This window comes from Chenopodium album, chromosome 1, assembly GCF_948465745.1.
Source record: "Chenopodium album chromosome 1, dcCheAlbu1.1, whole genome shotgun sequence".
Taxonomy (NCBI): domain Eukaryota; kingdom Viridiplantae; phylum Streptophyta; class Magnoliopsida; order Caryophyllales; family Amaranthaceae; genus Chenopodium; species Chenopodium album.
Window position 1 is genome coordinate 77,466,104 of NC_137834.1, and position 15,559 is coordinate 77,481,662.

Here is a 15,559-nt window from a genome sequence, read left to right on the forward strand (position 1 = left end):
TAAATAAGTTTCAAAACCAATAACCAAAACCAAATTAAATCTTACAATCTTGAACCATTAAGGCCCTTATTCAAAACCCCACAAAAGTAGTAAATAAATAAAACCAAAGTTTAAATAAATTCAAACTTATGAAAAGAAATAAACTGCGAACAATAACCAACTCTCCACTCAAAATCCCACCACCTTGATGCAAGTCCAAACTATGTAAACACCTGTGATGAGTCTGCTCCCCAATATTACAAGTGTAAAGATTGGATCATTACAGGGTCATTGAAAGGCGAAGACCATGACCAAAGAAAGACACACAAAGCACGCAATCAGCAAAGCTGAGTACATACAAGCTGCAAAACATAAAATAAATCTTTAACATGCTACTAATAATCAATCATCACACATCATTAGTTTATAGACTCGACACATGACTCAACTATTTATATTACTAAGACTCCATTAATTAATAATTGGTAAATCATTATTTTTATTCATTGGATTACGCAATAGACAAGGTTGTCCAACCCATGCTCCATTTGAAACATCAATAAAAGAAAAACCCCATGCCTCCTTTCGGAAACATCAATAAACATCCAACGACCACGGGCGTGACTCCGTGACCGTAGTTAGTATGAGATCTCACCTAACTCCTAGTTTTTTTATAAAAAATATTTGAAATAGGAGACTTGTAGATCAGACGGCCTCGAGAAAAGTGCACGGCTAATACCCCGTGTACCTCAACCCCTGATTGTCATTACTCTAGATGTGCACCAATCCAGAGTTTTATTGCTCATCAATCTTGCACTTTACGTGATTTACAGGTTTAGACTTGGTGATGACTCATATGCATAACAATACAAACATTCCAATAACAATTCAATCAAGTAAGGCAAGTTTCCAATTTCAATTCTTGATTTATTAGTGACAAACAACATTATTTATTATTTAATCCTGTAACTACCTCGGTGTATAAACACCTTTAGTGCATAAGGCACCCCACAAACTTAACCTCGTCATATAAGTCTTAAATTCTTCCTTTACTCATCCTGTTTGCATAATCATGAATGAGTAATAAATTAATCATTACACCAATCACATACCTTTGCCTCTAAGCGCACCTTGCAATATAAAATAGTGCACGTCATACGAAATTCACAATGTATAACCAAACAATTTAACCCAGTCATCCCTATACATGATACTAAGATCTCGATATGTCCTTAAACATGCACCTAAAAGCAAGGTTTCGTAACTTGTACGTACTTGTGTAAACAATTTGGTTGGCCACTTTAAAACTAGAAATCACCTTCAATAAACTCCTCTCCTAAACCAAACAATAACATCTCAATCATACCCAATCAATCAAATTTACAACAATACTAACTTACTTTAAAACTTTCAAAATCCAAATCAAACAACACTTTAAAACCTTCCCTTTACTTAAAATTAAAGGCTTATATATAGTTCTTTAAATTTTCTTCATAAAAACCTTAAAATACACTCTTATAGCAAGTTTAAAGTCTAATAAAAATCTGACAATTATTTAAAAACCCCTAATAATCTCCCTTTTTAACGGGTAATCACACCCTTTTATTAAAATCACAATTATACTACTTTAAATAAAATTCCAGCATTTTAAACCAATCAAAAACCCTTTAAAACTTCATCAAAATACATCTTTATACTTAAATTATCCATAGAAACATTAAATTATCTCTTACCCTTTAAACTCAAGGATAAAATTTAAAGCATAAAAAAAACTTTGTTAAAAATCAAAAACTGCCCGAAAATCATACTTAGAGACTGAATTTGGTCACTAAAGGGTGGTACTCACTACCAAAGGTAGTGAGTATTTCTTAAAACGTTGTTTCCACATGGAAAAGACTACTTTTTTTTTTTTTTTTTTTTTTTTTTTTTTTTTTTTTTATCAAAATCGGATGAGTTCAGAACCAGATTGGGATTAAAACGGGATTAATATTAACGAACGGAAATCTTAAAATCAAAACATGTATATAATCTGAAATTATAACCTTTTACCATCAAAATATAGATTTGATACTAATTATGTCAATTTCAAACAATTAAATCAAAAACCCAAAATAATACTTGTATAATTATGCAAATAGAAATAGAAATAAGGGGAAAAGAAGGAGAGGAAGAAGGGGGAAAAGGTGGCTACCGGCTGGGTGGTCGCCGGCGACCAGGCGGCGGCGGCAGCAGGTGGGTCAGGCCGGCAGGTGGGGACGGCAGTGAGTTAATTCTCACGTAGGAAGAGGAGGAAGAAAGAAGAAAAGGAAAAGAGAAAAAAAGAAAAAAAATAAAATAAAAAAGATAGGAAGAATAAAGGAAAAGGAAAATGAAATAAAATAAGATAAAGGAGAAGGAAGAATTGAACTAACCTTTTGTGTGGCAAAATTTTGGGGATTAATGGGGTATTTATAGGGGATAATGTTGTAGGGTAAGTAGAAAGATTGGGCCTCATAAAATTAATGGGCCAAATGAATGAAATGGACTAAGCTTCAGTTGTATTGAAATAGATTATATAATGAAGGTTAATAAAATAATTTGTACCAAAATAATTTTCAATCCAATTTAATAATTTGAATATTTTGAAATTAAATTACGGAAAAATACACATCAATATTATAAATAAAATTAAATTTCATTTATAACATATTTAAAAAATACGTGGGATTACATTAATCGAGTTCCATTACATAAACCAGAGGGTTGGTCTATGTTTCTGAGTAGCATAACAGGGACACCAATCTTCAACTTAAGGATGTGATTCGGTAAGCCAGAACATTTGATGCTGTTTAAGTAATCAAATGAATATAATTCTTCATTATTTTGCATATTTCTATATGTTTTGCAAATACTATCTAAACTTTAATATATCCTCTCTTCTCTTGAAACCAAAGACAAAAAATGCTCATTGATATTCTCTACACAATCATGGGTAGGAGCAAGTATGACCCTCTCTTTAATTTAAAATAATTTGGATCTTCCGAGTTTTGCAATATAAAAATATTAACATCATCTATAATTGTTGTAATAGGATCTATTGATTCATCTCTTACTAATATATTGCTTGGGATCTCTATATTTGCTTCACCATCATTTGGACCCCCCTCTATACCATCTCCTATTCTCAAAATACACTCAGATTATTCTCTTATCTCATCTGAATCCATGTCAGAACTTCCGATTTGAAGTCGCATATTTTTTGTCAACTTTAGTTTTCTACATGAACTCCATAAATAAGATGAATTGATGGTTGAAAAAACAATATATTGCCGACTTCCTTTAGGGATAACAGGTAAAATTTGTTGGAAATCACCTCCAAGGAAAACTGTTTTTCCACCAAAAGGTTGCTCTGAACTTTGTCCATTAGAAAATGTGAGAATATCTCTCAAATAAACTCTTATCCAAAGCTTCAAAATAATATCTAAAACACAATTGTTAAATCAAATAAATGTACGAAAGCAAATATTTTTAGGTACTTAATTCACAACCTTTTTAATAATAAGTTTACTTCCTCCTCATACTATTAATGATTTAGCAAAAAAAATAAAAAAATAAAAATGAATACATTGAAGTCAGGCAACTAATATGATAATATTTGTGTAGTCAAATATAATTAGCTTATCAATTGGCATTCTCATAACTTTAAATTGTTAAGTTATTGATGTAGTTAGCATTCTTATCACTTAGCGACTTAACATTGTTATCACAACCGCTAATACTTATCCTCACAATTGCACTACATGATAATATCAGCTAATATAATTTTTTTTTTCTTAATTCGGACTGATTTAGGAAGCTTTATACTAATAGTTTGAACACTAGTAGAAAAAACGAAATTGACACCGGTACAAAACCCCTCAATGCCACTGGTTTTGAACTGGTGCCAATTTGGGGGGTGCCAATAATCGCATTAAAATCCACCGATTTGAACCGGTGGGAAAACTTGTTATTGGCACCGGTTAACCGATGCCAAAATTACCCCCAAAAAATATAATTCCTTCCTTTTGGCACCGGTTAACCGGTGCAAAAAATGTCCAAAAAATTTAATATTTTTTTTTTGTCTTTTTTCACTTAAAAATTAGCAGAAAACTCATACAACACCAAATATAATTGAAATGCATAATCAGTAATTACACACCAAATGCTACACCAAATATAATTGAAATTCATAATCACCAAAATGTTATATATATACATAATATATTAATACATAATATAATTGAAATTCATAATTAGTAATTTTACACTTGCCAAAAAAAAAAAACTAAACAAATGGATTCGACGAGAAGCAGAACAGCATGAGCTCAATAGCTGAATTGCAGAAGCAGTATCGGCCATCAATTTTCTCCTCCGACCCCGAATTCGACGTAGATGACTCATGAACTGAAAATAAAAAAATCCAGAAAACTCATAATTATAAAAAAATTGAAAAAAACATAAAATCCCCGAAAAAAATACAAAAAATAACCCAAAAAACACAAAATAAAAAATACCCAAGAAAACACATGCATGTATCTAGAAAAATAAAAATCGATTAATTAACCCAAAATTAAACCCAGAAAATACAAGAAAAATCGAATTAAAAAAAAACGATTAAATTCGGATAATTATACCTAAAAAAATCGAGAAAAATCGAATTAAAATCCAACAATCGATTAAATAAACCTAGAAAAATCGAACTGAAAATAAAACAAGCCAGAAAAATCGAACTGAAAATAAAAAAAAATCGATTAAATAAACCCAAAATCGATTCGAAAAAACCCCAAATTCAATTCGAAAATCAATTAACCCCAAAATCAATTCGAAAAAACCCAAAATCAATTTGAAAAAAACCCAGAATAAATTAATCCATAAGTAATTCGAAAAATCCCAAAATCAATTCGAATAAACCCAAAAAAATTCGAAAATCAATTAACCCAGAAACCCTAACATCGAATAATTAAACCCAATTACATGCACTAACCTCGGATTGGTGGCGGCGATGGTTAGCGGCGGTGGTTAGTGGCGGCGGCGGTGGTGGGCAGAAGACAGAAGAGAGAAGAGAGGTCGGAGAAGAGAGGGGAAAGAAGAAGAGAGGGGAAAGAAGATCGAAGAGAGGGAGGGGAGAGAGAGTTGGGAGCTTAATTCGTGGTCGGAGAGAAAGAGGACAGAGAAGAGGGGAGAGAGAAGGAGGAGAGGAGGAGAGAGAAGTTGAGGGTTAAGTTATTTTAGGGTTAGGGAATATAAAAAGGGAGACAAAAGGACGAAGCTAAGGCCTTTTTTTTTTTTTTTTTTTTTAATTTTACAAGGCCATCGGTTCAAAACCGGTGGGTTTAATGTTTTCCCCACCAGTTCAATTTGAACCGGTGGCAATACTCTCCCCTCATATTCCCACCCGTTTTCCCCCTTTTTTCCCCACCGGTTCTTAAGAACCAGTGGCCTTAGGGCGGTGCCAATTTCGTTTTTTCACCTAGTGGAATTTGACAATGATTTCATCTATATTTTCAAGGTATGTAGCAGTAACATGCAATAATCAAGTAATTTTAATAAACACATTTTATTCAAATTATTTTGGACCTAAAAGCTAAGCATGCATGAAGAATAAATAGTTATAAATAAACCATTAATTTTAATATGTATACAATAGCAGATACTTACTCTAGATCCTCTAGATTAATTACAATTTTCCTTTTCATCTTTCCATTACTTTCCCACATTTCAAAAGTAGACACTTTTGTCATTTCTCCGGTAACATCTAAAAGTAAAATACTCAATACATATGAGTAATATTTTTTGTTTAAATATTAATAACTAAATATGTACTACTACTATAAGAATATTTCATACCTATTAAATATTTATCATCCAAATGATTTGAAATGATATCAACAAAGGACACAAAATTGTACACACGAACTAGATCATGAAGGAAGTGAACTTCCAATGCAAGCCAAGTTGAGGGCTCGAATGTTAATTGATCTCTCTATGCCTTTAATCCCAGGGTGTTTCATCCCTTTGGAGGGAAATAAGGTAATATGGGTATACTTGAGATATGAGGGGATTTTTAAGTTTTGCAAGTCTTGTGGAAGGCCTGGCCATTTAACTTATCGATGCACTCTTCATGCCGTGGTTGCAAGAAGAAGAGTAAGGCGTAGGCTTGAAAAGGTGGAGGCCGACGGAGTGAGAGTGTTGTATGGGCCAGCCGAGTACCCCTTTTACTCCAACTGCATCCGCGGCTTGCCGGATTGGTATAGGTTCCGGAACACGGGCCTTAATCTGCGACAGTTTGATGCTCCTGAAGACTCTCCTCTCTATAGGAGACTGCCAAGGGAGGATATGGGATTCGATGAAGGATTCCAATTTGACGAGCCTCAATCATCTCAAGAAAGTGACGAAAGTGAGCAGTTCCACACCGGAGAAGAAGAGTTATCAAATGAGGATTCTAAGCTTGTGGAAATGGAGGAGGAACCGGTGCAGCCGGACCTCATGCTCTCTCCAGGGCGACGCTTAGGCTTAAGCGGTGACCCGTATGCTGAGTTTATTTGAGAGGGTTCGCAAAACCCTAGTTTGGGAAACCCTAATGTGGGTATTTTTCGACAACCAATGGATGATCGTCATGAAACAATGGGTCTTTCCTCCCCCCTATGACTAGTTTGGGCTTAAGCCCAATCAGGCCCGCCGCAGCTATGGGCTCATCGGAGTATGCTAGGGGCAGCCTGCCCAACCCAAACCAGCACCGCTTCGCAAACTCGACATATGAGGTGGGTGAGGGCTCGTCAGCTCAGCATGGAAATAGGCAAGGAGGTGGGCCAGTCACCATTTTTCATACCCTGGGAATTTCGGAATGGTTTACTTCTCCCATTGAGTTTGAAAGGAGCAATGTAGTGATTTTTGGAATTTCGGAGGGGTATAATAGGGCTATGGGTGCTCCTCCCGAGATAAACATCGGAGGTTGGTTAGAAAGCTCATCAATAATGGCGACTAGGAGGATTGAAGATGATGAGGCTCAACCGGATGATGAGTATGCAAGCATTATGGAAGCAAGTACGATCCTAGCTTTGGGAATTCGGCAAGCAAGAAGGGAGGAAATTCGGGAAATTCATCGTGCTCGGAGGGCTACTACTCCACCTTTTCTTCGTCTTTCTCCATCGGATATGGAGGGGCTTCCAAATCTTCCTCTCACGGAGTACGGCCCTCCTAACACCCCGGTATCGCATCTTAGCTCTTTCAATTTCACGGATTTATTTAACTATGATGATAGTGCAAATGACAAGAAAAGAATTAGGGAGGTGGTTGGCGACCTTCCACACTCTTGTGATGGAGGTTCAATGAGATACAGTGAAACTGATTATGAATGGGTTGAAAGAAAGAGGATCAAAAGGTTACATAGGTGGTCCGAGAAAGGTGGTTTCACAATTTGGCTCAAAGATGGAAAAGGGGGGAACAAGTTTGCATCCAAGGCTATCTCCGATCCCGACATGGCTAGGGAATTTGGGGTGGATATCGATGGTGATATCCGAATGAGGGGTAAGAACAAACGCCCTCAAGACATCTCTTCTTCCTCTTCCGAGTCCTACAAACGATAGAAAAACGAGGAAGTTACTTCGGCTTATAGGGAGTTTAGGGATCATATGGACATCGATCTTCAGTTGTCTTTGTTTGAGTCGGCAAATGCTTCATCGAAGGGTAAGGAGGCTGCTCCTAGTCAGCCCTCGAAAGGGATATGAGTGTTGTGGCGTGGAATTGCAGGGGTCTAAATGATCCACACTCTCTTGCAGTTCCCTACCTAGTGTGGCTCTATCGTTCTAAGCTACCTATGTTTTTGTTTGTCTCGGAAACAAAGATGGATTTCACTAATGTGGCGGATAGTTTAAGTTTTCTAGGTCCTACTTCCTATTTTGGTTGGAATTCGGAAGGAAGTAGTGGTGGCCTCCTAGTTTTAGTTTGGTCTAATGATGTAGTAGAATGCTTGTATTCCTCAAAAAATTTTATCCTCCGTAAGGTTTATGAATGTAATGGAAGTATTAAGTATGTTTTGTTTGTTTATGGCGAGCCTAGAGTAGAAAATAGAAGATTGGTATGGGAACAAATTCAATGGTTCCTAGAAGAGTTTAAAAATGTCCTAATCATAGGGGACTTTAACCAAGTAGAGAATGGGAGTGACGAATTAGGAGGTTCGGCTCAAATTAGAGGAATTGAAGCCTTCCTAGATTGGAGGTTTAGTAGCAATGTTACGGAGGTTCCTTTTTTCGGGGCCTAGATTCACATGGAGCAACAAAAGAGAAGGTAATGAGCTCATTCTAGAAAGGCTAGATCGAGCCTACATTACAGAGGAATGGTTCAATCACTCCCCCGATGGGAGAATTTCTCATGAACCAATTGTCTGCTCCGATCATGCAGCTATTACCTATTATGATAAGGCTATTTCATCTTCCTCTAATAGGCCTTATCAGATCGAAAATTGGTGTCTTTCCTTCCCAGAGATCAAAGAGATTGTGAGGGATTCTTGGAAGGAGAATTTTCAGGGGTCACACATGTTTCAGCTTTCAAGGAAGCTGGATAAGTTGAGGTCCAAGCTCCAATACTGGTGCTTGGAAAATAAGAAGGTGTGGGGGATTAATTGGAGAAAACTCTCTAAAGATCTTCAAAACATAGGCATGAACGTCAACTCGCTTCAGGAAGGGGAAGGGTACATCCAACACATAAATCTCCTCATCCCAGAGAGTCAGCTGAGCTTTAGCTTCTGGAAACAAAGAATGAAGGCGAATTGGGTGAGGTTTGGGGATTGCCCCACTCCTGCAATGTATAGGAAGGTGAAGCAAAGGCAATTGAACAACGAGATTTTGACACTAAGGGACGACAACGACACTTGGGTAGAGGGGCAAAAGGAGGTGGAAGAGGTAATCCTCATCTCAAACAAGGGAATCTACAACCCCGTCACTAGTGATAATCATGGGGATGACATCGATCTCCTTCTTCGGCAATTGGATATTCCCTCTATCTCGGGAGAGGATCGACTTTGGTTGGATAGGGGCTTCACGGATGGGGAAATTAAGAAAGCGATGTTTGATATGCATTGCTCCAAGTCCCCAGGCCCTGATGGCTTCACAGTGGATTTCTTCAAGGCCTATTGGGAGGAGGTGGGGCAACTGGTGGTTGATAGTGTGAAGCAGTTCCTGAGGTCAGGAAATATGCTGAAGGAGTAGAACCAGTCCCTTCTAGTCCTAATTCCAAAGGTGAAGGTCCCGGAAATCGCCAATCATTTCAGACCGATAAGTTTATGTAACACGATATATAAATGTATTTCAAAATGCCTTGTTAATAGGCTAAAGGTGATTCTCCCTAGCCTTATCACGGAAAATCAGAGTGCCTTCGTTCTAGGGAGATACATGGAGGACAATATCCTCTTGAGTCATGAGCTTATGCATCTTATAAACTCAAGGAAAGGGTCAAGTTTCACAGCGGTCAAGATTGACATGTCAAAGGCTTATGACAGGGTGGATTGGCTTTTTCTGCTAAAAGTCTTACAAGCTTGGGTAAAGATGGTCTCACAGTGTATCTCTACAGTAAGTTTTAAATCAGTCATTAACAGGAAAACTTCTGATCACTTCGCTCGTAAGCGCGGGTTAAGACAGGGGGATCCCCTCTCCCCATATCTCTTTATTTTCTTCATGGATATCCTTTCTAGAATGTTGTATCTGGCGGAGGATATAAATCAATTTCAGGGGTTGAAAGTTTCACGCAGGTCCCCCTCGATTTCCCATCTCTTCTTTGCAGACGATGTTATGCTCTTTTTTAAGGCAAATGAGGGAGCTTGCGATTGTATCACAGACATCCTTCAGAGGTTCGGGAAAGCTTCTGAGCAACAACTAAATCTCCAAAAATCATTTATAAAATTCTCTCCAAGGGTCGACAACGACAAAAGGTTAGCTGTGAAAGAAAGTCTTGCTATGCCTGAGACTGGAAATATGGTAATCTATTTAGGAGCCCCTATTGATATACAAGGTAAAAAGGGGTCACACTTCCAATTCTTAGTGGACAAAGTATCGAAGAAGATTGTCTCTTGGGCCTCTATGCATCTGTCTCAGGCGGCAAAGCTAATTCTTATAAACACCGTCCTAATTAGCATGTCAGCTCATGTCATGAAGTGTTTGAAACTCCCTCAGAGCATCGCAAACAAGATTGACTCTCTTATCACTCGCTTTTGGTGGTCTAACAATGGTAACAAAGGGATACACTGGGTGAATAGAAGTGTTACTCAACTCCCGAAGAGTATGGGTGGCTTAGGGATTAGAGGCTCTTCAATTCTAAACGACGCCCTTTTGTTCAAATAGGAAACAAGGATGCACCATAACCCACAGCTTCTTCTCTCAAGGGTTCACAAGGGCTTTCAGTCTTGTTATATCTGCAGTATTACCAGGCCTTTGGTCAGGAAAGGAAACCCCTCCATGGGAAGGTCAAGCCTACAAAAGGTCTCTCAAGTCTTCAAAGATGGGTTTGCTTGGAAGTTTGGAAATGGGGTTAACATCAAGGCTATTAGTATGCCCTGGGTAAAGGGGGATATTCCTCTAGCAAACTCAGGCCAAACCCTAAGGGCCGCTTTGGAATGGAAAGTGAAAGACTTTATTGACGAGTTTCTGGCTGTTGGAATGCAGGGAAGATCAGGGAGTGCTTCGATTGGAATAGTGCAAAATCCATTCTCTCCATGGAGCTTCCGCAATCAAAAGAGGATGATTTCCTTTACTGGAAATATCACCCTTAGGGAAGGTACACGGTTAAAACGGGCTATTACTATTTATCCAAAGACCTAGGGCTAGCAAAAACCACTTTCCTTGCTAGGGATCAGAATTTTGTAAAGCTGATCTGGAGAATGGATATTCAGCCAAAATGGAAGCTTTTCCTGTGGAGACTCTTTCATGATAGTATCGCAGTCAAAGCTAATTTGGCTAGAAGGGGAATACAAGTCGATGAGACTTGTGATCATTGCGGGGAAGGTGTGGAGGACAACCAACACCTCCTTAGATTCCGCAATCTGGCAAAGGAGGTATGGGAGAATGGCTCCCTTACTATTTGCCATGACTCTCCTGAGTCCAGTTCCTTGAAAGGATGGATTCAGCACTATATCCTGCTCTTTTATAGCGAGGATGGTAAGTATAGTCACCGTTGTGCGTTGTTTATCGCAACTTTATGGGGACTATGGAAGACAAGGAATGAAAGATGTTTCAAAGGTGCTAGAGGTACGATAGGGCTAGTGGGGGAATTTATAAACTTAGCAATGAAAGACCACGAGACCTTTACACAACAGGGGAATGCGACCAATGAAGTGGAGGCCAACAATGGGAATGACCCAATCATTCCTCCGGGGTTTAAATATGTTCATCTAGGGAAAGAGAAGGTAGGTTTGATGACTTCATAGTGGAAGTGGATGGCTCTTGGGATAAGAATTCAACAAGAGCAGGGATTGGTTGGGTGGTCAAGGCAAATTCCCAGGGCTATGACATGGATGAAGGGGGGAAACATGGAGCGACTTCGTCAGCCCTCCATTGTGAAGCTTGGGCTTGCCTTGAAGCGTTGAAATGGGCTCAAGCTAAAGGTAAGCAAGGGATCCTTATCTTATCTGATTCCATCTCTCTTATGGATAATTTATAGGATAATCTAGGTAAGGAAATTCTGATAACCTGGATTCTAAAAGAGATAAGGGAGGTCGGATCGGTGTTTCGAAGATGCACAATTTTAAAGGTTCGTAGGGATCAAGTTCAAAGGGCGGATGATATTGCGAGAAAATATCGGATTACTCTGGCGAACTATTTGTAGTTTTGTATTGCTTTTGCTATTGTCAAAAAAAAAAAAAAAAAAAAAAATTCATCAAGAATAGTGGTGAAAATAAAATTAATTTTATACGCATGTTGAGTTGTCCTATATTCTCCATTTGCTTAGCCTACCCAAAATCTTGAGATTGAATAAGTTCTTCCTTCATGGAGAGCACATCCAAACTTCTGTAGCAAAGTTTTTTTTCACGGTAGCTTGTATTTTATCACCCTAAAAAATCAACCCAAACAAAAAGGATTTTCAATTAATTAATTTAATTTAAGAAATACTGTAAAATTGAATAAAAATAAATGATATAACCTTTAAATAATTTATGTATTACCTTTTTCATCTATGACAACCAATTCAACACTATAATGATCTGGATTTATTTCTCGAACAAAATCATATATTTGTGCCATTTGAGATGGGATGGAAGAAAAGAGTGGAATATTTTTGTGAAAACAAGTATGGTTGCTATGAACGTAAATGTGTAAATATATAAAGTTAAATATGAACTGTAAATATATAAAGTTATGTATTACGTAATTTTTCAAAGTGTAACAAACTTTTTTTCTTTTTAATCACAAAGTCTTATATGTGGCTGGCCACACCGTGTGGCAGGGGTTACTTTGCTAGTGTAATAGGGGTTACTTGGTCAACGTTAAAGGGGTTACTTCGTCTGCTGTAGAGTTACTCGGTTAGTGTTATAGGGTTACTCAATTAGTATTACAAGGGTTACTTGATTTGTTTCATATGAGTTATTTTGTTTTTTATATAAGTGGTCACACGGTGTGGCTGGCCACACACAAAACAAGCTGTTTTTTTTATTTTATTTTATTTTTATTTATTAGTAATTTACGTAGGATCATTCAAACAAAGCTCTTTTTTTTTTGTTATCAAAAGTGTTTTTTTTTATTAATTATTTAAGAGATAATTAACAATTTAAACCAATATTCAATCTTCATATTTAAATTCAAAAATAATGTAATATACTTTTTAAAAAGATAACCAAGAAAAAAAAACTGTAAAAATAAATAAATAAATAACAAACTTTGGGCGGGAAATGTGACACGTGTTATTAGGGGATATATAAGCACAGTGATTACTTTAGTATAAAAGTATTGGTTGATGGTTGTTGGAAAAAACAAATAGGGTGAACATTTTGAGACTTAAATTTAATCAAAAACGACTATCATTATTAAGGCCTTAAGGGATGGAGAGAGTATTAACTATGAGCATTATACCATTTGTACACCAAGGTGCCAACTAATTTGCATGAGAATATAGTAAATACATACGAGTACGAAACAAGTAAATTTCATTTTTGACAAAAGAAACAAATAAATTTCATGTACGTAGTAAAATAAAGTGCTGAAATAACTATTTCCTAAAAAAAAAAAAAAAAGAAAAAGAAAGAAAGAGAGAGAAAAAAGGTTCTGAAATTATTATGTGGCGGAATAAATGTTCAAAGTCTCATAATTGGTCCAATGACACGATCCACTAATGCAGCCGTCTAATTATGGCCCAAGGAATTTTGCCATAATTCAAATTCAATGGCTCACATGACTTACAACGATTGATATCTAAGGCCTAGAAAATGCTTATAGCGTAATGCATATATTACAATTAGATTTTTTATTTATTTTTTGTTGAAAAATCACCCTTTATGCTCCCTTCGTTTCTTATTTTTTGCAACATTTTCTATTTTGGGATGGTTCATATATCTTGCAACAAGTTTTTTTCCTAATTTAGGGCCTATTCTTTTACATTGAAATTTAGTTCAGTTCAGTTTAGTTTAGTTCAGTTCAGCTCAGTTCAGTTCAGCTCAGTTCAGTTCAGTTCAACTCAGTTCAGTTCAGTTCAGTTCAGTTCAGCTCAGTTCAGTTCAGTTCAGCTCAGTTCAGTTCAGTTCAGTTCAGCTCAGTTCAACTCAGTTCAGTTCAGTTCAGTTCAGCTCCTAATATCCTTCTCTTATAAAATATTCATTTCAGTCCAGTTCAGTTCAGTTCAGTTCAATTCTGTTCAGCTGAGTTCAGTCAATGAGAACAGGACCTTAGTAAGTTTTTTAAGGCAAATTTACTATTCTGCCCTTAATTTTTGATTAAAGGGTATATTCACCCTAACCTAAAAAAACTAATCTATTAATTTCTTATCAACAACTAATCCTTCCCACCAAAAATCATCAAACCCTTACACTTCCCTCTCTATTTATTCATCACATTGATGAACAAAATTGTTCATCTTCCCAACTACTGCATTCATTGCATCTCTCCACCTACATGCATTAACTCCATGGCTACTCTTCTCTCTCATCTGCCTATAAATTCGAATCTCTCCCTTTGTGATTCATTTGGAACCCTAATTTTTCTTCTAGTCTCTCATTTCCCGCACCCTCCCATTGTACTTCTCTTTTCATGTTCGAAATTTCCAGATCTTTGCTAAAAACATCACCAAAATGAGTTCCTCTGAGTCAGACAATTCATCCTTATTTTGCTATGAGAATCCCAAAAGAAGAACCCATTGAAGTTCTTCCTCCTAGCACAGCGCGTTACATCTGCGAAAGAGGAACTGAGAAAATGAAACCCCTTCATCGCGCTAGGATGAGGCCCTTGTGTTTTAGGGTCCAATATGGTGCTAAGTTAACTGAGTACATTTCATCAAACGACGAGACTGAGGTGAAGGCAGATATGGGAGAGAAGAACCCTAAAAAGCATGTTGAGGTGGTAGATCGGGAAGGGGAGGGTGCGGGTGTCGCATCTGGGAAGGTTGTTGAAGATGAGTCCCTTAAGTCTAGTTAAGCTTCTAGTGCTGCCTCAAAGGCGGTGATGATGGAAGCCGAGTCCCTATATGTAAAGCAGCAGAAGAAAGGGTCCCTCTTAGGGATGAAAAGGGTCAGATCTGGGTTGCCTGTTGATCTAGACAACTTCGATGAAGGTTATCTGACTTTCCTAAGGGAATTCCACCCTGAATGGTTCACTGACAAGTGACCCTACAACGTATAACTTCTTAACCCTAATTTAATTCAATTTAATTTTTTTTTGTTCATATGATTCATGTCCTGTGTTTTATGAGTACCCATATCTGACTAATGTGCTGGGGTTGATGTTGTGCTGTGACCTTGTTGGGTGATGGATCCTTCAACTAGTTTCAAATTGCAACTATGTTGAGCATGTCATATTAATTTGTGGCCTATTTCTGTCGAGTCTACTTGATTTTTGTTACTATGCACCTAAGTTTTGCTTCATATATGCTGCAATTATTTGCTTTCTAATTGGATAAGGGAATGCAATGTTGATAATGAATGATGACCAAATTGATTGGTTGATGTTATTGTGGCTTTATTCTGCTGACCTATCATGATATGAGTCCCTACAAATGTTCTCAATGACATGAAAATGAGAGAACATCATTTGTGATGGTGGATATGCAACCTATTCTTATACTATGATGCCTTTTGTTTGGTTTGTGAATGAGTTCCCTGTTTTTTTTATTTTTTTTTTATTTTTTTTTTTTAAGACCAAATGATGAAGGGACTCATTTGAATTGAAATTGCTATTAATTGTTTTGCTCCATCTAAGGTCAACGGCCCTTGGTGTTGAGGTAACATCAGTAAGCAATTCTTTTGATAAAAAAACATACCCTTGATGATGGTTTAACAACATTGTTTCCATAATGCATTATTCATGTTACATTAACATATGTTTAAATTGTTTACAAAAGATTTTAAAAGTAGGACCCTACCAAATTACAT